At 39.3% G+C, this 24685-nt stretch overlaps 1 protein-coding gene across 1 annotated transcript in view; it reads left to right on the top strand.

Moving 5' to 3' along the window:
* The first annotated feature begins 579 nt into the window (after positions 1-579).
* ACSL3 (acyl-CoA synthetase long chain family member 3) overlaps positions 580-24685 on the top strand; it is a 58520-nt gene continuing 34414 nt past the window's right edge. Inside the window, exon 1 of the mRNA XM_069466879.1 lies at positions 580-767. The gene's annotated coding sequence lies outside the window, so the exon portion shown is untranslated. The remainder of the gene's footprint in view (positions 768-24685) is intronic.

Genomic DNA, 24685 nt, shown 5'->3' with positions numbered 1-24685 from the left:
TAGTTCTTGAGCCTCTTCCGGCCCCAGCCATTTCCAAGAGTCATTTTATTTTGCACAATTTGACAGAAATCTGTGCAAGGACAGAGCTAATCTAATCTAGTTAAAAATGAAAACGAATATGCATATAATCCCATAATCTATATTGAGATTTATACATTACAGCAAGCGCAGTGCGTTTGCAGTTCTCTTTTTCGGGGGGTGGGGGGTGGGAGTGGTCTTTCCTCCTAGAGGGACGGCTCTCCTGCAGACCCTACTGGAGTGCCCTCTCCTCCTCCCACGTTGCGGCCGCAGATCCCTGCTTCCCTCCCCCACCGGCCGCAGTCCGTCCCTCCCCGCCGACCGGGTCCCCCCCCCGCGCCGGTTGCGGCCGAATCCCGGCCGCCGCGGCTCCGCGGAATGACCCATAGTAACCCCGCCCCGCCCCGGGCCCCCAGCACCGCGCTCCCCGGCCCGAATTCGATAGGCCCAGCTCCGCACGCGCCACCGCCAGCGGGCCAATGGGCGGCGTCCTCTCTGCATATGCAACGAGTGCCGGCCGAGGGGTGCGCGTCCCGGGCGGTTCGGCTCAACAGACGCTGGCCTGCCGGCGCCGGGGAGCGGCGCTGCAGTTGCGGGGGCGGACGCGGCAGCAGACGGTCGTGCCCTCGCAGTGCTACCGCGACGGCTGCGCCAGGGTCCCCAAGAGGCGGCGCGGAGCGTGGATGCTCTGGGGCTCAGCCAGGCCTGCGTGGGCCCAAGGCCGGAGGAACCCGGGCTCCGGCGTCGTGGTAAGTGCGGCGCCCGTTGTGGGAGCGGCGGGGGCCGGTTGGCGGCGCGGCCTCCGCGTGCGGCTCGGCTGGGCCCGAGGGTCGCCCCGGCCTGGGGGAGGGACGCGGCCAATCTGGGGGCCCGGGTGCCCAGCGTCGCCGCCCAACGTGGCCCCGGGGGTGTGTGCGCAGGCGGCCCGCGGCGCTGGGAGAAGCAGCGGGCAGGGTGGGAGGCATCCGCGGTGGGTCCGGGGAGCCGGCTGACGTGGGGCCTCGGCCGCAGGGCCCACGCGAGTGGGGGAGCCGCAGCCCGAGCGGCGTGGGGCGGTGCTAGCGCCGCGCCGTCCCAGGGAGGAAGGATGCACTGGGTCCCTCCGGGCGCTTTGGGGGCGGGCGCGGGGTAGGGGGCCGGCCACTGGAATTAGATGGGGTCTACCGCGGCCCGAGCAGTGAGGTGTCCGTGGGAGGGAAACCTAGTCCTGCGATTTCGGAAAACCCATGCTTGGAGGGGCAGGAGTGTCTGTTGCTGCATGGTATGAGAAGAAACTGGGTGTGTGAGTTGGGTCGATCATAGTAATTTGTTCTGGACAATGTTTGTGGTGGTGGGGTTGGAATTTAGACTGATGTCTGAGGTTGAGAGTTTGTGAGTTTGTTTTTCCCTAAGTGCGTTTTAATTAGACGCTAGTAATAGGATGTGTAACACTTAGGGAGTGCTTACTACTGGCAGTCCTGTGGGGTAGGTATTATCAGGCCCGTTTCACATATATGAGGAGCCCGAGGCACAGATTTAACTGATTTGCCCAGGGGGTCTGGCATTATTAGAAAATGTGCTCTAAGCTATTGTATATATAAGGCGCCTCAAAAATAGAAAGAGTGGAACAACATCTTTAAAATTATATGGAAGCTAGAGAGGGAATAGGCTTTGTGAATGAGATTATAGCTGAATAAAATGACAAATAACTGGCATTTATTGAGCCTTTATTACATGTCATGGCACTGTTCTAAGAGCTTTATGCTCATTGTCTTTACGCTGTTAACAGTCCTCTAGAGAAGAGGTTATTCCCATTTTACCACGGGAGAAACTGCAGTTTGAACATGTTAACTTGCTCAGATCTCAGCTAGTAAGACAAGAAGCTGGGATTCAGACAGGCCTGTCTAAATCCAGAGCTCTCATATCTGACCACTATATTATGCTGCCTCTCCTCGGTGGCTGGCGGAATAGTTTTCACAGTGGATTTTAGTCTGGGTGGCCAGGAGAGCTGTAGTTTGATATTATTTTCTTTCATAATCATCACATCCTATTATGTATACTCATATTAGTTCCGAGAGTTAAGGATGCTGCTGAGTTGCTCCTGAGAGTGTCTTAGAAGGTAGTTACAGGGGGGAGGTGGTATGACATGGTAGTCTGTTGCACAGACTTTATTCTTTTGTTTTCTGTGCAGTTCTTACACTTAGGGATGAGTAAGGCTTTTCTTATTATTCTGGCACGGATTTTCTCTTTAGACTTCCTGGTTTCCCTGTCCTTTTTTTTTTTCCCTTGTGAGACAGGGTCTTGCTCTGGCTCTGTTCCCGAGGCTAGAATGCAGTGGCATTATCATAGTTCACAGCAACCTCAAACTCCTAGGTTCCAGAGATCCTCCTGCATCAGCCTTCTGAGTAGCTGGGACTATGGGCATGTGCCACTATGCCCGGCCAATTTTTCTCTTTTTTGTAGAGATAGGATTTGGCTCTTGCTCAGGCTGGTTTTGAACTCTTAGCCTCAAGCAATCTTTCTGCCTGGCGCCTCAGTCTCCCAAAGTGCTAGGATTAGAGGCATAAGCCATTGTGCCTGGCACCTGGTTTCTCTTTTCTATAAAAAATATTGGTTCTGTAGCAAGGCAGTGTTGTTGGGTATAGAGCAGAACGGTCCATTGGACCTAAGGGTCAAGGTGACAAGTCACCTACTATCTTTGGATCTCAGTTTCTGGATTTGTAAGATATTTGGCCTAGGTGACTTAAAGCTCAAATATTCTGAGAGTCTAAAATGTCCTCCTTGAAGGAAGAAAGATGGGAGAAATGCAGGATGAACAAATTATAAGGGAAGATCATCCTTTTTTTCTCTGGGACCAGGGAGTGAGGTAGGGGATGCTGGGAATATAGCAGTGAATAGAATTGATGTAATCCCTGCCCTTGTGGAGGAAACAGACAAGAAGCAAATGATCATACAGATAAACACATAATTCCATGTTTTGATATGTGCAATGAATGAAAAGTATTTTTTGAATGAAGATTATAAGTAGGATTGTGATTTAGATAGAAATCTAGGGATCTTTTTTGAATTAATGTGATGAGATTTTTTTCTAGATGACAGTCTTGAATTCTGAGGCCATAATTAAGTGTGTATAATGCAAGAGTTTGAGAACTTTTGAGCAACAATAATTCTTTTCAGTTCACAGTGTCTGTTCCTACCCAAAATGTCACTCCAGCTCACAGTGCAAGATATGGAAATGAGTTAGAGAACTTTTTCAAGCAGTCAATCTGTCTGCCTTCGGGGTACTTAAAGCTTAAATATTCCTGTAATACTTGTGTGTTCCCCTCTCAAGATGAACAGTTGGGAAGCAAGACTCTTATGTGACATTTTCTTTTTTTTTTTTTTTTTTTGGAGACAGAGTCTCGCTCTTTTGCCCTGGCTAGAGTGATGTGATGTCAGCCTAGCTCACAGCAACCTCAAACTCCTGGGCTCAAGCGAGCCTCCTGCCTCAGCCTCCCAGGTAGCTGGGACTACAGGCATGCGCCACCATGCCCGGCTGATTTTTTCTATATATATTTTTAGTTGTCCAGATCATTTCTTTCTATTTTTTTTAGTAGGGACGGGGTGTCGCTCTTGTTCAGGCTGGTCTTGAACTCCTGACCTTGAGCAATCCTCTTACCTTGGCCTCCCAGAGTGCTAGGATTACAGGTGTGAGCCACCGCGCCTGGCCAACATTTGGTCCTGAAGATAGAATTATAATTTTTTTTTTTTTTTTGACAAGCTAGGCAAAAGGTGACAGGCTTTGTAAATTTTAGATAAGCAGCATAGTAGTTATCAAAACTTTATCCATTGTAGTTTACATTTTACAGGGTGATTTAACTTAAAATTCTCACCTCTTAGAACATTGTTTTTTGATGGCAGGATTGGAAAATATAAACTATTAAATACCTAAATATTTCGGTTGAACATGTATGGAGCTAATACAAATAATTCATTGCAATATATTTACTGAATGCCACCTGCATGCAAAGCACTGTCCTAGGTTTACCATGTTGAATAAATAAAAAGATGAACTTGACAAAGTCTTTGCTTTCAAGGAGCTTTTAGTTTAATGAATACTAATATCCAAATTTAAGTTTTTTTCTTTTTTCAGAGTACCGTCATATGTTGGCTCATTTTATGTCCTTAAGATCCTTACATAGTGAGTCAGAAATATTGAGAAAATGAAGATTTTAGATATAAAATTGTCAGGACATGATGATAAATAGTATATGGAGTGGGAAAAGATGGTATCAAGCACTAGATTTCAGACTCATGCAACTGAAGGAGTGTGTGTGCTATTCACTGAGCTGGGGCCTACTGGGAGAAACTGGGTTTTGTATATGGGGAGGGCATGGCTTTAGTTTAGGAAGTGTTCCTTTGGAGCTGACTTTGAGACCTCTGTTGAGGTACTGGTTTAGTGCTCAGAATCGGAGTGGACATTTCCATTTTGGAGCCCTCAGTTTAGAGGTGAGAGCTGAAACCATAGGCATGGGTGAGTTTGCCTATGGAGAGAGACTGAAATAAGAACAGATGGAGCTGGGTAGAGGAGTTTGAACTTGGAAAAGAGACAGGAGGAGTGGCCAGGAAAAGTGAGAGAACAGCCAGAAGCAGCTGTCCCTGCAGGAGGAAGCGGTTTATACTCTGAGATGCTCCTGTGAGAGGAGAATTGAGAACAGTCCATTAGATTCAGTAACATGAAGGTCATTGGTGACGTTTGAAAGAGATGCTGGTCTGGTGGCAGGGGTGGAAATGGAGAGGAGACAGCAAGTGCAGGTTACTTAAAGTCTTGTTCCCAAGAGGTTTGATTTCAGCATGTTTAAGCGCTGATGGAAGGCTCAGTGGAGAGGGAGAAGTTGAGCATAGACTAAAAGAGGGTTTGTGCAAAGTTCCTGAGAGGATGGAAGCGGATGGGATCCAGAGCACAAGTGAGACTTGTGTTTTAGCTGGGAGGAGGGACACCCGTTCTGCGGTAACAGAAGACAGGCCTGTAATTTACCAGGGAGCCCTAAGCACATTCCAAAAAATTGTTAAGAACTGTTAAATTCCTAAAAATCAGCCCAGTTTTAGCTGATTCATGACATAGTCTTTTAGAAAACTCCACTACAAGAGCATTGTGTGAAATTGATTTAATATATGATTTAGTTTTGATTTCATCCCCTCAGTAGGGTATATATTTTCATCTAACTTTTGATTATAGTTTATTTCTCTTCTGAAAAAGGAGACATTATAAACATTAAATCTTGTGATTCCTTCTCTACATGCTTATTTTTGGTTTTGTAACTAAAAGCTTTCAGACTGCTTCTGTTTTCCTGACATTTTAAGTGTCTTAATTCTTCTTTTTATTTGAAGTTTTGAGCTTCTGTTTTTATTGGAATATGTTTATTTACATGTTTGTAATGTTTCCCATTTTGAGGGATAAAGAATTGGATGATTCAGTGGGCTCAGTTGATCTGCTAATTTTTACTTATAATAGAATTGAAGATATTTAACTTTTTGGATAAGTCACCTCCAAATACAGACTTCTACTTGGTTGTGAAGGAAATACACAGGGGCATGGGTTCATTCCTTTATGTATTTATATTGTGCCTATCTAGCAAGGCACTGGGAATTTGGAAATGATTAATAGAGAGTTCCTGCTCTCAAAGAGCTCACTGTTCATCAAAGGAAGGAGGTGTTTCAACAAACCTTACAGTATAGTGTAAGGGAAGAAGGCATAGGAGCAGGTATATTATAGTATGGTAATACTAATCAGTACCTCAGTGGAAGCAGCTAGGAAATACAGAAGAGGAAAGTAGGCACAGAGTAAAGGAGGAAAATCGGGATATGCAGTGGAGGTGATAGCTGCACCAGGTTTTCCAAGATGAATTAGAGTTTTGCCAGGTGAAAAGGGAGCCAGGGAATAGAATGTTTTACCTTGAATTTGGACTGTGTGTGTGTATGAATTGGAGATGTTATAACAGTATCAAAGAATATTGTTAGAAAAATTTTAATAAAGCTTATCTTACTATTCTAACATTGATTGCTCCAGAGGTAAAAAGCTGCCCATTTTCCCCTGGTTCTGTCATGGTCAACTTTACTGTCTCCTATTTTATGCAGAAAGTAATTGAATTTAGTTATATTCTTTTGATACAAAGCCTAGGTTTTCTTTTTCTAAGCTAATGGTTTTTGGAATAAGGACAATAGCTAACACCTTAACAGCATCCTGTGACTTGGTGCTGTTCTAATTTTCTTATCAGTCTTATGAGATAGGTTCTTTTATTTTTACAGATGAGGAAATGGAAGCACAGAGGAACTTAAGTAACTTGCTTGAATGTGTGCTGGATTTCATCACAGGCAGTTTGGTTCTAGAGTCCATGTTCTTAACCCTGGGCACTGCATCTTCTCTCTGGGGTGACGAGGCATAATTGTTTCTGGAAAGGAGCCACGATGACATTTAGGGGCAATGTTTAAATCTGTTTTAATTACATATAGTTACTTCCCCAAATAAAACCCCTGATTTTTACAGGGAGGGAAAGCATCAGAAATAACAAACTAAATTGAGAGAATTTAACTAGAATTTTCTTCTTGTACTTCAACGTGAGTATTTCAGGATACATTTTCCTTAACCTTCTTTCACAAGAATCATTATCATTGCCCTTTTAGAGTTCTTTTTTGGATCAGGAATATAAAGGAATTTGAGATGCCATAAAAATGGAATGCTAATTCCATTCTCTTTTTTAAAATTTTTATTTATTTTTTTATTTTCTGCAACAGAGTCTTGCTTTGTTGCCCCAGCTAGGGTGCAGTGGCATGATCATAGCTCACTGCAACCTCAAACTCCTGGGCTTAAGTGATCCTCCTGCCTCAGCCTCCTGAGTAGCTGGGATTACAGGTACGAAACATGATGCCTGGCTATTTTTTTTTTTTTTTCTTCCAATTTTAGTAATGTTAGGGTCTTCCCTTGCTCAGGCTGGTCTGGAACTGCTGAGCTGAAGCGATCCTCCCTCCTCAGGTGGGAACCACCATGCCTGGCTGCTAATTCCATTTTCTTTTTTCTCTTTTAAATAAAATATAGACATGTAGGCCAGGCGCAGTGGCTCACGCCTGTAATCCTAGCACTTTGGGAGGCCGAGGTGGGTGGATCGCTCGAGCTCAGGAGTTCGAGACCAGCCTAAGCAAGAGTGAGACCCCCGTCTCTACTAAAAATAAAAAGAAATGATTTGGACAGCTAAAAATCTATATAGAAAAAAATTAGCCGGGCATGGTGGCGCATGCCTGTAGTCCCAGCTACTCGGGAGGCTGAGGCAGAAGGATCGCTTAAGCCCAGGAGTTTGCTGTGAGCTAGGCTGATGCCATGGCACTCACTCTAGCCCGGGCAACCTAGCCTGGGCAACAAAGCGAGACTCTGTCTCCAAAAAAAAAAAAAAAATACAGACATGCTTTCTGTATGTCTAAACTGTATTTCATAACATTTAATCTAGTTAAAGAAACTACTCTACCTCATATCTTTCAGTTAACCACTGCTCTGAATTTGGTATGCATTTCTATACAGTTTTACTACATGTATGTATCCCCAAACAGTGTATTGTTTTGTATATTCTAAAATTTATATAGATGGTACTGTGTGTGTTCTTTTTTTTTTTTTTTTTTTTTTTTTGAGACAGCTCGCACTGTTGCCCGGGCTAGAGTGCCATGGCGTCAGCCTAGCTCACAGCAACCTCAAACGCCTGGGCTCAAGCAATCCTTCTGCCTCAGCCTCCCGAGTAGCTGGGACTACAGGCATGTGCCACCATGCCTGGCTAATTTTTTCTATATATATATTTTTAGCTGTCCAGATCATTTCTTTGTAATTTTTAGTAGAGACGGGGTCTGGCTCTTGCTCAGGTTGGTCTCGAACTCCTGACCTCGGGCGATCCTCCCACCTCGGCATCCCAGAGTACTAGGATTACAGGCGTGAGCCACCGCTCCCAGCCAGTACTGTGTGTGTTCTTGTGCAGCATATTTCCCCCCCACTCAGTGTCACTTACCAGTGTGGTTTCATGAGTTGAATTTCAGCAGTGTGGGTACATGTCGATTTAGTTCATTTATTTCTACTGTGACATGGTATTACATTTTGGTGCTATACCACATTTGTTTTCCCTCTGTTGGTAGACTTTTAGGTTGTTTGAATTTTTTTTTGTTCTTAAAAATATTAATATTACTACTGTAGTATTCTTGAGCACAAGCCTGTTTTTATCTAATTCCATTTCTGACGCTGTAGTTACCCTGTGCTTCTTTTTCTTTGTTCTTTGCATTCTTGTTTTGGTCTTCCTCTAATTTTTTCATTACTTACCTTTGTCTGTTCTACTTACAGTACAAAATTACCATGGGCACTTTTTTCTAAGGCTGTTTTTAGTAACCTTTAGTTAACCTTGTTTTACTTTCTTTGTTTTTATTTTTTTTAATAATAAAAATATCTTAACATATCACTATATCTTAGCAGATATCCTGTAGATACATATCTAATATTATTTCACTTCTAATTCCATAAATGACTGTAGGGATAATTCACACGTGCCCTTTCTCTTGGGAAAATGTTTTGTTTCTCTCTTTCTTTCTTTTTTTTTTTTTGAGACAGTCTCGCTCTGTTGCCTGGGCCAGAATGCCGTGGTGTCAGCATAGCTCACAGCAACCTCAAACTCCTGGGCTCAAGCGATTCTTCTGCCTCAGCCTCCTGAGGAGCTGGGACTACAGGCATGCGCCACCATGCCTGGCTAATTTTTCCTGTATATATTTTTAGTTGTCCAGCTAATTTCTTCCTATATTTTTTTAGTAGAGACGGGGTCTCGCTGTTGCTCAGGCTGGTCTCGAATTCCTGAGCTCAAACGATCCTTCCACTTCAGCCTCCCAGAGTGCTAGGATTACAGGCATGAGCCACCACGCCTGGCCGGAAATGTTTCTGTATTAAAAATCTACTTTTGGTTTAGCCGGATCTGTATTTTAGTGCTTGTTTCCTTTAAGTAATTTTCTTTAAAATGTAGTGGGTAGGAACATAGACTTGGAGATAGGATTGCTTAGAATCCTGGCTCTACTTCTTATTAACTGTGTGACATTGGACTGTTTATTTAACTTAGCTGTGTGTCAGTTTCTTCATCTGTAAAATAGAGACAATAAGAGAATCTATAGATTGTTGTGAGATTTAAATAAGTGTCAGGCATATAGTCAGTACTCAATATTAACTATTTTTATTAGTTTTATTTATTTTTAGAATATGCAGCATCTCACTGTTACCTTCTTTTCTGAAGCAGCATGATTATTTTCATGTATACTCATATACCTCAGGGAAATGTCTAATGTTTTATAACCTCTTGTTAATGGGGATTGGGAAAAGATTGTAGATAGTAGAAAACTGTAAGTTAAGGGACATTAACTGGATTTTGTTAATATAATATGTATAATATATATTAACAGGAATAATTTGGGGTTTATATTTTGCTTTAATTTCCTTGGAAATAGGCATAAAGCACATTGAAAGTTGACATGGTGAAATTCTCATTTAGATAACTATTCAGGGTCTATTTTTGTTAGTTTTAAGGACCTTTTGAAATATCACCTTGAGTCAGTGGTGTTTCTAAATATATTATCCTATATCATCAACCTGTGTTGTTGATGGAGAAGGAACCATTGCCATCGATGTGTAAAACTTGATAGGTTAAATTTGAGCTAGTTACTTAACCTTTCTCGGCCTTCCATTTCAACACCTGTAACATACAGATTTTAATTCATACCTGACAGGGTTATTATGAAAATTGAGGGAGGCAACTGATAGTAGTAGTTCCGGACACACAGTTGGCCACCTGTGTTGGTTGCTTTCTTCAATGTCTCTTCCTCTGCCTTCTCTCTTAATTTCCTTTTTTCCTGTTTTCTCTCTTGTCTATTTTTCCTTTCTTCCTCCTTCCTCCCTTCTCTGACCTTTAGAAGTAGTTTTTGGTAAATGGTAACAAAGCATTCTGAATCCAGCATGTTAGCAAATCCATTATATTAATAACAACATCATTTAAAGAGGGCTAGCAAACATTAATTCCTTCAGGATAAGAGTTTTGAAGCTTTGTGAGGGTATAGATGTTAAATGAGCAATATAGAGGAAAAAGAGGTCATGTTTGGCCAAAGTAGCCAGGGAAAGGTCAGCTAAGCAAAATGAGACTAATGTTGGAATTGAAGAAAGAGTTGAGTGTGAGGAAGGTACTGAAATTGGATGTCCAGGGCAGTGGAGTTTGGAAGAGCAGAATTGACCCATAAAATTAAACCGTCAACTGCTTAGGAGGACCAAGGAAGCTGTGAGGATAAATCACATACTGTGGGGAAGGGAGGAACAGAGACTTGGAGGACAAAAATAATTAAGTCCTTGCATAAACTCATTTATTTACTTATTCAACTCAGAAAGTACTTGTTGAATGAATGAAAAGTTCTAGGAATAGGAAGGGAGACCAAGCAGCTAGCAAGTACAGAGAGCAGCATGGGCTCTGAGTTGTTACAGGAAGAGCACTGGCGATGTGGCCAGAGTTGTTTGTAACCCTGCTGCTGTGACTCACAGCAGCATGGCATTGTCCTTGCCGTTTAGTCTGACTGGACCTCTCTCTCTCTCTCTTTTTTTTTTTTTTTTTTTGAGACAGAGTCTGATTCTGTTGCCTGGGCTAGAGTGCTATGGTGTCAGCCTAGCTCACAGCAACTCCTGGGCTCAAGCGATCCTCCTGCCTCAGCCTCCTGAGTAGCTGGGACCACAGGCACGCACCACCACGCCTGGCTAATTTTTTGTATTCTTAGTAGAGATGGGGTCTCCCTCTTGCTCAGGCTGGTTTTGAGCTCCTGAGCTCAAGCAATGCTCCCACCTTGGCCTCCCAGAGTGCTAGGATTACAGGCATGAGCCACTGCGCCCTGCCTGACTGGACCTCAGTTTTCTTGTCTGTAATTGTTTCTTGCTCAAACAAACAAACAAACAACCAAAAATAACACAGCAAAAAGAAAACAAACAAGCAAAACCCCTGCTTATCCACCACTGTTCTTTTTTTTGTACCTCCGTTTCCACCTCTTCTTTTTACTTGGTTCAGGATTTTGTTACCTATGCCCTATTTCTTTCTTATGTGTCTTTGATCAGTCTTAGCTTTGTGCATTTCCCCTTGTATGTTCATTATGTGTTTACTACCCGAAATTCACCGGGGGCATTTGCGTGGGTCTCTTCCTGTTTAGACATCTCAATAAATAGGATTCTCAGAAACCATCTCAGGGGCAATGGGCATTAAATAGATGGAGCTAGAGATGAGGCAGACCCTTTCTCTGATGTCAGGATCTCACAGGCATTCCATTTTGAGATAGCTGATAAATTCACAAATAATTCATTGCAAAGGAAAATGAGTGCCTTGAGGGTTCAGTGGATGGATAGAGAAGTTCAGACTGGAGTTGGGGCTGGTGGAGGTTTGGTTACCAGAGAATGCCTTATCAATTTAGATGTTAAGAAATTACTAAAATTTGGGTATATGTAAAACAAGAAAGGCCATTCCAGGTAGAGCTAATAGGCAAAGTAAGCAAAGGCAGACAAGGCAGGTAAGGGGGAAGAGAGATGCATACTTGAATATAGAATGTGTGAAGTAGAGAATTGGGAGGTGAGAGTTGAAAAGTAAGCTGACTTTAAGTTGTGGAGGGCCTTACATGCTTGGCAGAGGAGTTTGGAATTACTGTTTTCCTTTTTCTTTTCTTTTGGACAATGAGGAAATTAAGACTCTTGAGTAGAGGATTGAGGTGGTAAAATTTGGGTTGTAAAGGAGTGACAGTGTCACAGTGCAGTGTAGTTGCAGGACGTATTAATGTGGGAGGGGGAGCAGGGATTAGAGGCAGGGGGTAATTAAGGAGATAGTTGAAATTTGCTAGGTGACAGGAGTAAGGACTTAACCTGCCAAAGTAACAGTGAGAATGGGTGGAAGGGGCTGGATATATCAAGTCAATATGCTTCTTTGGTACTCAGTTACTAGAAAAAGTTTAAATTTTATTCTAATAAAATATGGAAACAGTTAACTTTTTTCTTTTTGTGGTCTGAATTGTATGATTAGGAATGTTACAATTTACCAAAATGGTCTTTAGCAGTATTAAAGCCTCTATAAACATTTATAATAATATACCTAATTCTAATGTATTATGTTGGTTTTGGGATTGCTCACATATTGAGTTAAGGCCAGTGGGAAACTTTTCAGCTAGATTAGGTAATATTTCATAATTCCATAGAGTTGTGTGTTTTGAACAGAAATATTTTAAATTGGTGTCTTTATTCTCTGGGTTTACTGTTCAGTTTCTTGTTTAAAATATCATAAACTGGCCTAGTGTTTGAGGGATGTTAGTAGTTTCTACATACATTTGTAGAAATTATAATGCACTTGCATATTTGCTTAAAGTTTTTCTTAATTCTAACATGTTCAGTGAAAAAATTTATAAAATACATAAAAGCATAAATTCTACATTCTAGATGTAGCCAATGCTGAGGTACTTTTAGTCTTGATATCTGTGTGTGTTTTAACATAAGTGGAAATATTGTGTATATTTAATATTTAACCTATCTTTTTTCATTTATCATTATATTATGAGCAATTTCTGTGTTATTAGATGTTCTGTGAAAATATTTTTAGTGGTTGTGTAATAGTCAACTATATGTACGTATCATAATGTATTTGACCATTTCCCAATTATTAGATATTTGCTTATTTTTGTTTCTCCTTAGTATAAATAACTAATGGAAATTCTCAAGGAAATTTATTTTTCTTCATTAAATATTCACAGAAGTTGAATTTTTGGGTCAAAAGGTATGAAAAATTTAAAGGCTCTCATTAAAAATTATAAAATTGCTTTCCAGAGAGATTTTTTTGCCCTCTAGCAGTTTACGAGAGTGTCTTTACATTGCACTTATATTTATATACCAAAACCAGGAGAAAGATGTTATTGCATATTAATAGTATTTTGTCTAATTTTGGGGGGAATTTCTTAGTAACTTACTTATTTTAGTTAAACCAGTCTTAATCTGGATCTCATTTAATAAGCAATAATTTTTGTTCATTAGATATATCCTGCTGAGGGATTTGAAGAGTAGAAAATTTCTAGATTTAAAGTTTTTGTTTAAAGATTTATATGTTTATAATTAAAGTTAATGAAGAATATAAAATTTTCATTTCTGTAAAAATATGAATGGAGAGGTAAAGTTGGGAATAATTATAAAGATTTATTTTTTTATTTTCATTTTTTTTTTATATATTTTTTAACCTTAAAATCCTACAACCATTTTTTATTATACAGGTGAACCCCGATCCTCGTGATGGGCTTATCGGTAAGATTTCTGGTAGCGAGCACGGTCACCAGGGCCTCCAAACTTTTTGGATTCGCAGCGACGCTTCCAGTTTACCTTTCTTTGTGTTACATATAACCTGTTAATGTTAAAGCTAATATGTGCAAAGTGATTAAAACAGTGCCTGGCACATAGTAAATGCTCAGTTAATGTACCTATTATTTTTACACTAAAAATTTCCAGCTGTCTGAGATATATTAGCTCATATAACACAATGTCCCTCCGAGTTTCTTTTGTCCCCATCACTGATACAATCAGTACAGCTGGGGAGGGAGGGAATGAGGTTTTCTTTGAATAAAAAGCCTTAAAGAATGGTGGGGTGGAGGGAGGAGCCTCTCATCCATTAGGGATGATTCAGATCAAAATAATAGTGAGTTGATCTGTATAGTCAGTTGAAATCTGGATTTTTATTCAGTAAAATATAGATTGGCTTTTCACTGGTTGATTTGTACTGCATTCTATATTCCTTTACTTCTGGTTCCGGTTTCTGGAAAATGATTGGAATAAGTTCTGTAAATTTGACCTCATGGCAAATTTTATGACATATTTTAGAAAGAAATGTCTATTTACTGAGGGAGATGATTTATTGACAAGGCTTCTTCTTTTAAAAGATAGCCTTTCTGGACAGATATTTGAGCAGGAGCTAATTGTTACTTTATGGCTTTAAAATATTTTCCCCATACCTATTTAAAGTATTGAATAAAAAATAGCATTTATTAAAGTATACATTTATTTATACCTATTTTGTATCACCTACTTGGCTACAATTCAGGAAAGCAGAAAATAAAACAGTTTTTGCTTCAAGAAGCTCAGTCTGTTGCAGGGACACAGAAAAGTAAAGTTAAAATGCAATTGCAATAAGTTATGTTAATGGTATACCTAATGTGCTTTGAAAGCTGGAAGGACATCTAACCCAGCCTCCTTGGTGGAGAAGGGGAAGAGAAAGGAAGGAGGTGAAAATAGGTGGAGAGAATTCAGTCAAAGATGGGTTAGAGTTTTTCTGAGTTAGCAGGGGATTGGAGGTGGGACTGGGGGAATACAAGTATAAAGGCACAGGGCAAAAAAATACATGGATTGTCTGGGGGAAATTGAAGGCAGGGTCAGTTTAATACTCAGGGTCTATTTATGTAAATCTGAACTGCTTTATATTGAGATTGAAAAGCAAGCTGGCCTGGTGGTGCCTGTAGTCCCAGCTAGCCAGGAGGCTGAGGCAGGAGGATCTCTTAAGCCCAGGAGTTCAGGGCTGCAGTGAGCTAGGATTGTACCACTGCACTCTACCCTGGGTGGCAGAGCAAGACCCTATCTCTCTTTTTTTTTTTTTTTTTTTTTTTGAGACAGAGTGTCACTCTGTTGCCCGGGCTAGAGTGCCGTGGCATCAGCCTAGCTCACAGCAACCTCAAACTCCTAGGCTCAAGCAATCCTCCTGCCTCAGCCTCCCGAGTAGTGGGACTACAGGCATGCACCACCATGCCAGGCTAATTTTTTCTATATATTTTTAGTTGTCCAGCTAATTTCTTTCTGTGTTTTTTTAGTAGAGATGGGGTCTCGCTCTTTCTCGGGCTGGTCTCAGACTGCTGAGCTCAAACAATCTGCCCGCCTCGGCCTCCCAGAGTGCTAGGATTACAGGCGTGAGCCACTGTGCCCAGCCAGCAGATTTTGATTATAGAATTTTATATTCATTTTCATGCTTTCAGGAGTCCATCTAAAAATGACATAGAATTTGAAAGAAAACATTAACAAATAGGATTATGTATGAATAAATTTAAACTTCTATTACAGCTGTTATTTAATGTTTTGAATCTGTTATGGGTTTGCAGCAAGTTCATTACTCTCATTTTTTTCTTGATGTTTAGTTATATTGATATTACAAATTCACATTTAAATATTTTATAGGTTAGACAAGTTTTGATGGCTTTCAGGACTTAAATGCTTATCTTGATGACTCAGTGTTTCATATTCAGATGGTAGCAGAAAATTTTGTATATATGGCCCTATGTAGAGAAATTATTGAGAATATTTTCGTTTGTATGTGAAAGTGACCTAGATTAGAAGTATGGAAGGAGATGGGGACAGCAGCAGGTTTGCTACTCCCTTGGCTTAACAAGAAAAGGTTTTTCAGAGTTGGGCTAAATATTTCTCATAGCTATTTGAGGTGGATCTTTTTTTCCTGTGCCTTCTATTTTTAAAATGTAATCTAGTTTTTGAACACTTACGGAAAAGCTATAGAGGCCAGAAAATGACACACCAGAGAATGAAGGTGAGGAAAGGGAAGACAACTGTGTATCTTAGTAGCTTTGATTTTGAAACATGTTGTTTAGGAAAAGCTTTTTTAGTGGTAAAATAATTGAGAATTTGTGGGAAGAAGAAAATACTGTATGCAAAAAATTTTAAAAGGAAAAATAAAGTGAATAATATATGAATAAAATACAATAGAAGACTAAGCATTGAATGAAGGAAGTAATTCCGTGTTTAAGCCTTATTCTTAGCTATTTCACTTTTAGGTAGTGCAAATGAAGGTAATATAATGTCAGTTGTGATGCAGATAATTTATTCTGTAGTTATATGTAGTTCCATAGCATACAAGTTCTAATTATGTGTATTTTGCTTTTTCTTAAGTTTGTGTTGTAACTGATCTGCCCAAAATATAATTAAGAAACTGGGCTTTGGGGGTGGGGAGGGGAATGGAAGAAGAGAAAAGGAAACACCTAGGGAATTTTACTGAACAATATATAAATCCTTGAAATTAAAAGAGAAGGTATTCTGGGTAGATAGACTTAGATTGCAAAATTATTCCAAGCTGTTTTCACTCTTACTCATAAATGGAATAAGCGTTTTAAAATCATCTTGAAAAATCTTAATTTAGAAACTTTAATCCTTTTACATTTTCAAAGGCTAACCTTACCTGAAGAGCCATCTTCTCTCAATCACGCATGCTTTACTTCACTCATTATAAGTACATTTACTTGTGTTAATATTTTATACGTTTGGGGCTGTTATATTTTGCCTCTGGCCTTTGAATTTTCTTCAATTTTTTATTTCATCTGGGGAAGAAAACGGGTAGATTCAAAAGTGCATTTGTTACTCCAACTAAAACAACCTTTACTTAAAAATTAGGGTGTTTGTTCTCCTAGGTATAGGTTCATGTAATACTGAATATAGTACTTAGTTGGATTGAGTTGGAATTATTAAGACCCTTAAGTATTAACTGCCCAGGTTGATGTCATTATATAATCTAATAGTTCATGTTTTTCTGAAACGTATATATAGCTGGCTTTCATTAACCATTTTGTAGGAAATAACTGGAATAAATAAGGATCGTGGCCGGGCGCGGTGGCTCACGCCTGTAATCCTAGCACTCTGGGAGGCCGAGGCGGGTGGATCGCTGGAGGGCAGGAGTTCGAGACCAGCCTGAGCAAGAGCGAGACCCCGTCTCTACTAAAAATAGAAAGAAATTATATGGACAACTAAAATATATATATACAAAAAATTAGCCGGGCATGGTGGCACATGCCTGTAGTCCCAGCTACTCGGGAGGCTGAGGCGGTAGGATCACTTAAGCCCAGGAGTTTGAGGTTGCTGTGAGCTAGGCTGACGCCACGGCACTCACTCTAGCCCGGGCAACAGAGTGAGACTCTGTCTCAAAAAAAAAAAAAAAATAAGGATCGTACCAAAAGGGTAAAGAGTCCTATTCAATACTGTCTTAATAGTGTCAAGGTATTCAGGTCTTGGCCAGTTAGGGCTTCTAGGGCCTAGTTTCTCTGTCCTGTCATTTGGATAATATAATGGTGATGAAACATGTCATTCCTTCCTGTTCCCTTGTAATGAATCAAACTTGAACAAAATTCTGATATAAAAAGTTATGCTTCTGTATGGAGAAAACTTCTTTAGGCTATAATACAAAGAGCATGAAATACGAGACACAGGAAAAAGTATTCATAGTGTGTGTATTATCTTAAGCAAAAATAAATTTGTACTGATATCTCTGAAGCTCATGGAGTAAGATCTCCAAAACTGACTAGCTAGCTAGGGATGCTAAGGGATTGATACCAATGCCAAACATAAGATGTGTTAAGTATCATTAATACTCTTTTTGCTTAGTATTTTATGTCATAAGGGACTTCATGGATAGTCTTATGATTTCAGCCTCTTCTAACCTAAACCTTAAATGTAGTAAATATGAATCAGTAATGATGAAAATAGCTGAGATTTGAGTGTTTGTAGGAGGCATGCACTACATAATTTCCATATTCTGTTTAATCCTCATAATAATCTTATAATGCGCATAGTCTCTACCTTTTTACAGATGAGGAATCTGAGACTTAGAAATATAATTTGCCTAAGGCAATATTTAGTAAGTAGTTGAGCCAAGTGTCAAACCCAGTCTGTTTGGCTCCATAGCCAAACGTTTCATTAAGAGTAAAGTTTTGACTTTAGTATTTTCGTAATCGGGGTGTAAGAAATAATCGTGATAAAATAAAAGTATTGGTACAGGTTTGAGTGTCCCTTATCTGAAATGCTTGGGATTAGAAGTGTTTTGGATTTTGTACCTTGGAATATTTGCATATGCTTACTGGTTGAACATCCCAAATCTGAAAATCTGAAATCCTAAATGCTCCAGTGAGCATTTCCATTGAGCATAATGTCGGTGTTGAAAAAGTTTTGGATTTTTGAGCTTTTTGGATTTTGGATTTTCAGATTTGGGATGTTCAACCTGTATACATAGGATTGTATAAACAACAGAATTTAAAGTACTGTTAAGACATGCATCACATTTTGCAGTTTAAGTAGAGTGCTTTTACCCGCTTTCCTTGTTGGTTCCTAACAGAAGTTTCGTGAGGTATTTATTATTGTTACTCCAGTTTTACAGTTGAATCTGAAGCTGGAGGATTAGGGACTTGTCTCCCAAGTTACACAATGATTAAATGGGTAGTCAGCATCAAACCCAGAGTTTATTGTTAGAGTTCTAGAAGGAGCGAGTCCATTGAATATTTTTAGTGCAGTCAAACCAATGTTACAAATAATAACACTTTCAGTAGATCATATAAAGTATATAAATAACAAGTACTTGTATGCTTTGAATCTGCATGAAACAAAACTTTGTACTCAGACTACCTGTACTAATAACTAGCTTTTATAGCACCCCTGTTTTTTTCTAAAGCCATTTATATCTACTGCATTTCACATTTTATCCTTACTTTAATTTTGTGCGTTAGATAAATGATGACATATATGGGGAAATAAAGTACAAAAAGGTTATTTCATGAAAAAAGATCAAGCTGAACTAGAGGTAGAGCCCAGGCTACAGTTAGTTTGCTGACTCCATGAGTTGATTAAGTGTAGGGTGACCAGCTCTTCCTGGTTTGCCTGGGACTTTCCTGGTTTATAGTACTGAAAGTCTTGTGTCCTAGAAAACCCTGCAATCCAAGGCAAAGCAGGATGGTTGCTCATCCTAATTAATTGTAACACTTTGTGGTAGATCGGGGTGGGGGGGATGGTAGTTAAGTTGCCATATAAAATGTAAGGCACCCAGTTAAAACTGAATTTAAGTTTGTTAAATGTGGCAATCTTAAAGTAAGAGTGAAGGGGTATTTCAGTGTGTAAGAAGTATTCTTAGCTGCTTAAGGGAGCACCATCTGACAGTTTCCTTTTCTCTGGAGTACTTAACTCTTGTTCTTTGAGCTGTGTGGACAGGATGCAGGAGGTCAGGATGAATAAATGAACACAAATTGTGCCCAATGCATATAAACTGATGGAAGTGTGTGTGGCAGGGGGTGATGGTGGTGGTACTTTGAAGCAGTTAGTTCTCCTTTACCTGTCTGGAAACTTAACCCAGATCTGAGCCTATCCTGTCTTTGTTGGATCAGTCTGTCAAACACCAGCACATTCTCAGATCATCTGTATTATATTGTCTTTAGACTGTATGTTAAATAGTGTTTTTTGTTGTTGTTAAGGTAGTACATTCACATGACTGAAAAATGAAAAGGAAACCAGGTGCAGTGGTGTACCTTCCTACTTGAGAGGCAGAGGGGAAAGGAGTGAAAGTCTTTCCCCATCTTCTTTCTTGCACCGATTCATTTACTCACCATGGATTTAATTTGATCTGATTGGAGAAGGTTAGAATTTTTTTTTTGAAATGGATCTTGGAAATCTTCTCATTTAATGATTTTTTTTCCTTCTTCTTCTTCTTCTTCTTCTTCTTCTTTTTCTTTCTTTTTTTTTTTTTTAAAGAACTGGGGAACTCTTTTTCCTACAGAGTACTTTGTATAGAAGACAGAATTCCTCAGGTTGGTTAAATCTTCATTGTTTGTTTGATAGCTGTCAGTACTCCTAAATTGATTTTGGAGCCCTTATGCATCAGTAAAATATAGTCTTAAATTTGATGCAGTTGAATTATTAATACATCAATATTAATGTTGAACAAATGAAGATATAATGACCTGTCAAGGTCTCATAGTAATTGGTGGCAGAGTTTAGACTAGTGTATGTTTGTGTGTGTGTATGTGTATGTTTAAAATGTCTGTTCTGTATCAAACTGAAAAAAGTATGTATTCCCATGTCTAATTTTTGTTTCCTATTGATTTTTATCTAGAAGAGGGAATAAAAGTGGTTTTTTTTTTTTTAATAATGTGTCTAAATCAGGTTTGGGGAAATCAAGGGGTTAGTATTTGCAGTTCAAGGAGAATACTCAAGAGTCTTCTTATTTTTTTCAACTGTCACAATAAAAGGACTGAAACAGTTTAAAAGTTACAATAGATAACTGAAATTTTAAAAGTTATTTGGTTCTGTTAAACTGCTTTTTAATTTAAATATATTCATGGGGAAAGACTTCTTAAATGTCCCTCCCTCACTTCCATAATGTATCTTTAGTGCCAAAATTTCATTTTTTAAGGTTAGAATAAATACAAACGTGTTTTCTTAAAAAGAAAATACCAAATTATTATTTCTTCATAAAACTTGCTAGTTGTAAATTGAAACTTCATCTAATCCAAATTGTAATATGACTAAGTCTTCTAATGTCTAATTGACTTTCCTGTCTAGAATTTCTTGACCATTTTATTGTGGTGTTAAGGAAGTACTTGCACAAATTAATGATCTGTATTTCAGCCCTACGGTCATTGCAGTGTCATATAACAGTAACAAATAGCAGGTCAGAGTTGAAATCTTCAAAGTTGTTTAAAGATTATGTTAGTATTTGGGGATTTAGAAAAAGGCCTTTGTCTTTACTTCACTAAGAAGGAGTGAGTCCTCCAAGTTTGTTCTATTTCAAGATTGTTTTGGTTGTTCTGGGTACTTTGGATATCCATGTGAATTTTAGGATCAGCCTACCAATTCTGTATAAAAGCTTACTGAGATTATGATGAGGATTATTTAGGGGCAGTAATGGGGTGATCCCTTTCCTTCCCATAATAAAAACATATCAACAAGAGAAAAGCATAACAAACTTATTATGTGCACATGTGTGTATGGTAGTCATAGAAAATATGAACTCAAAACAGGGCCGGATGGTTGAGGCTTAAATGCTTTTTTTTATAGAGGAGAGAGAAATAGGGAAATGAATAGGTCTATAGGGGCAGAAAGGCACTAGAACATAGGTAATATTACTATACAAATAAAATACTCCAGATTAACTCAGAGCTGCCCTCTGAAGAGTAGGTGAAAAGTTTATGTGGGCATTGTGATGATTCCTGGTTTCTCTTCTTTTTGGGTGGTTGATCTTTGTTGGTTATTTGATGAGAGTCCTAGCGAGGGAGTCTTAAGACAATTGCATTTATTTTTTTTCTTTTTCCTTTTTAATTATTATGGGTACATAATGGTTGTATGTCTTTATAGGGTACATGTGATAGGATGTTTTAATACACACATAGACTGTGAATTAATCAAATCAGGGTAATTGGTAATTGGGTATCTATCACCTCATGCCTTTATCATGTCTTTGTGTTAGGAACATTCCAATTCCACTCTTAGTTATTTTAAAGTACACCCTAACTTACTGTTGTTATACTTTGTTGTGCTATCAAATATTATTCATTCTAACTAACTATATTTTTGCAACCATTAACCATCCCCACTTTATTCCCTCCTTCCTGTTACCCTTCTCAGGCTCTGGTAACCATCCTTTTGCTCTCTGTCTCCATGAGATCAATTGTTTTTAATATTTAGCTACCATGTATGTGTGAGAACATGTAAGATTTGTCTTTCTGTGCTTGGCTTATTTCACTTATCAAAATGTTCTCCATTTCCATCCATGTCGTTGTAAATATAATATTCCATTGTGTATATGCACCACAATTTCTTTGTCCATTCATCCATTGATGGACACTTAGCTTGATTCCATATCTTGGTTATTGTGAATAGTGCTGCCATAAACATGGGAGTGTAGATATCTTTTTGATATACTGAACTTTCCTCCTTTGTGTATATACCCAAAAGTGGAGTTGCTGGGTCATAGTAGTTTTATTTTTAGTTTTTTGAGGTACTTCCATACTGTTATCCATGGTAGTTGCGCTAATTTACATTCCCATCAACAGTTATAAGGGTTCCCCTTTCTGCACATCCTCAACAGCATTAGTTACTGCCTGTCTTTTTGATAAAAGCCATTTTAACTGGGGTGAGATGGTATCTCATTGTAGTTTTGATTTGCATTTCTCTGATGACTAATGATGAGCATTTTTTCATATACCTATTGGCCATCTGTATAAGACAATTGCATTTCTTAAGAAGATTTCTTAGATGAGGAAATTTCAGAATCTCTCCCTGAGCTTAGACAAGACAAGGTTAGAGGGACCTTGATTCTCGAACTCCTGGCCTCAAGCAATCCTCCTGCCTCAGCCTCCCAAAGTGCTAGGATTACAGGCTTGAGCCACTGTGCCTGGCCATTTAAACATTAAGTCTTCTCCATGAACAGAATGTTTTTCTATTTATTTAGGTCTTCTTTAATACCTTTCAACAATGTTTTATGGTTTGCAGAGTATAAGTTTTGCACTTTTTGTTGTATCTGTTCCTAAGTATTATGTCTGGTGGTATTGTAAATATAATTGCTTTTGTAATTTCATTTTCTCATTATTCATTGCTAATACATAGAAATACAATTGATTTTTCTATATTCATATTTATTACTATTTTTTATTTCAGCTTATTATGGGGGTACAAAAGTTCAGGTTGTATCTATTGCCCATGTCCCACCCATCCCCCCGAGTCAGAGCTTCAAGCGTGTCCATTCCCCAGATAGTGCGCATTGCACTCATCAAGTAGGTATACACCCATCCCCTCCCCCTCCCCCCCCACCTCAGTCCGATACCCAATTGGTGTTATTCCCAAATGCGCACTTAGGTGATGATCAGGGAAACCAATTTGCTGATGAGTACATGTGGTGCTTATTTTTCCATTGTTGAGATACTTCACTTAATAGAATGGGTTCCAACTCTCTCCAGGAGAACAATCTATATTCATCTCTAAAGGAAGAAACTATTTCTCTAGTCACAACTCTTCTGACATTAAATGTGTGACATCAAGCAATTCTCTATTTCTCTGGAGACCAACTGGTACAATTTAATTCAGTTCTTAGAATAACTACCCAGAATTATCAGAAATCCCACAGGTTAAGGGCTCAGTCTCACAAGGATGCCCCCCACTTCAGATACCAGTTGCAAATAGGGGGTCCCCAGATTACTCACACTTGTGTCTGACTTGGCCACAAATTGGGGGTTTTCTACAACCTCCTCCTCCTCCTCCTCAAGTGTGATAATTTGTTATACTGAATTCAGGGAAATGCTTTATGTACTATTACCAGTTTATCATAAAGGCTACAATGGACAGTTCAAATGAACAGGCAGATGAAGAAGTACATGGGGTGAGGTCTGGAACTGTCTGGAGCTTCTGTTCCTATGGAGTGGGAGTGGGACACCCTCCAGCACGTGGATGGTGGTTTAGGGTTTTTATGGAGGTCCTGTTACATGGGCATGATTGATTAAATCTTTGGCCATTGGTGATTAGCTCTTCCCTCATGTTGGGGGATGGAGCTGAAAGTTCCAATCCTCTAATCATATAGTTGGTTCCTTTAGCAAGCAGCCCCCATCCTCTAAGACTTAGTCACCTCAGTGAAATCTCAGGTATGGTTGAAAGGGGCTTATTATTAATAAGCAAAGACTTTCTTCTTACTCCCATTGCTCAAAAATTCAAAGCTCTTAGGAGCTCTGTGCCAGGAACCAGCGATAAAGACCAAAAATATATTTCTTATTATATCACAGTAATCACAATCTTATCACAATCCTACAACCTAGCTAAATTATTTTTATTAATTCTGATAGTTTTTTAGTGGGTTCCTTAGGATTTTCTGTATACACAATCATATCATCTGTGAATATAGTTTTTTTAATCATGATATTTTTATTTCAAAATACAAACACGGAAAATTAAATTTTGGAGAGAGTACTTAGTTGGGTAACATCATTCTCCTGGGTTATTAGGATGCATTTATTCTTTGCAACTCTCATGTCCTGGAAGTAGCAAGACCATTTGTTTTCATTTTGTCACTTTCCTGTACAGAAGCCTTCAATGGCTCCCCATGAACTTTATGCCAAAAATCTAGTTTCTTAGTCTACCAGCAGTACTGCATACTTTTTTCCCCAGCATAGGTACATGGCACGCTTTGTCTCTTCCTTGTGAAACTCTGTTCAGATATCACTTGCCCTCGAGACTCTCTCTGACCACCTACATGATAGAGCTCCTTTCCAGCTTTGCCCAAGTCACTTTGTTTTCTTTGATAATATGTTTTGTAGTACCCTGGAGACGACCTCAGCATTTATCACCACCTGGCGTGTGTGCATGCATAGATACATACATATATATTTGCTTGTCTACCTCTCCCATTGAATGTGTAAATTCCATGAGAGTGGGACTTAGGCTGTTTTGTTCACTGATATGTCTCCAGTACTGAGAACAGTATCTAACATCTTTTTAATAAATCTCATGAATGCAAAGTACAGAATGACCAAATTTTACTACCTTTTTGCTTCACAATGTAAACCTGCCTAGGTTGAAAAAGATCTAGAGCGACCATAGAAAATGAATTTTATGTGTTTGCCAACTCCAGTTGGTTGTTGCTGCCTAGGGTAAGAATGGGGCTCACAGGGAAAGGATGCAGATTATTTAGCAATGGCAGCTAGGACCCTGAGAGAGGAGCATGTGACATATGCAAAGTATTCGCCATCCCTAATGCAATGAGATGCTAAAGAATAGAAAATGGGTAAGTTTTTGGTCTCTTATTTTTTCCTCCTCTTCTGGCTTGCTTCCTTTTACTACTGGGAAATGTTTGTGGATACTTGG

The sequence above is a fragment of the Eulemur rufifrons genome, chromosome 1 (genome assembly GCF_041146395.1).
Source record: "Eulemur rufifrons isolate Redbay chromosome 1, OSU_ERuf_1, whole genome shotgun sequence".
In the NCBI taxonomy this organism is placed as follows: domain Eukaryota; kingdom Metazoa; phylum Chordata; class Mammalia; order Primates; family Lemuridae; genus Eulemur; species Eulemur rufifrons.
This window is presented reverse-complemented; position numbering and strand designations above follow the sequence as displayed.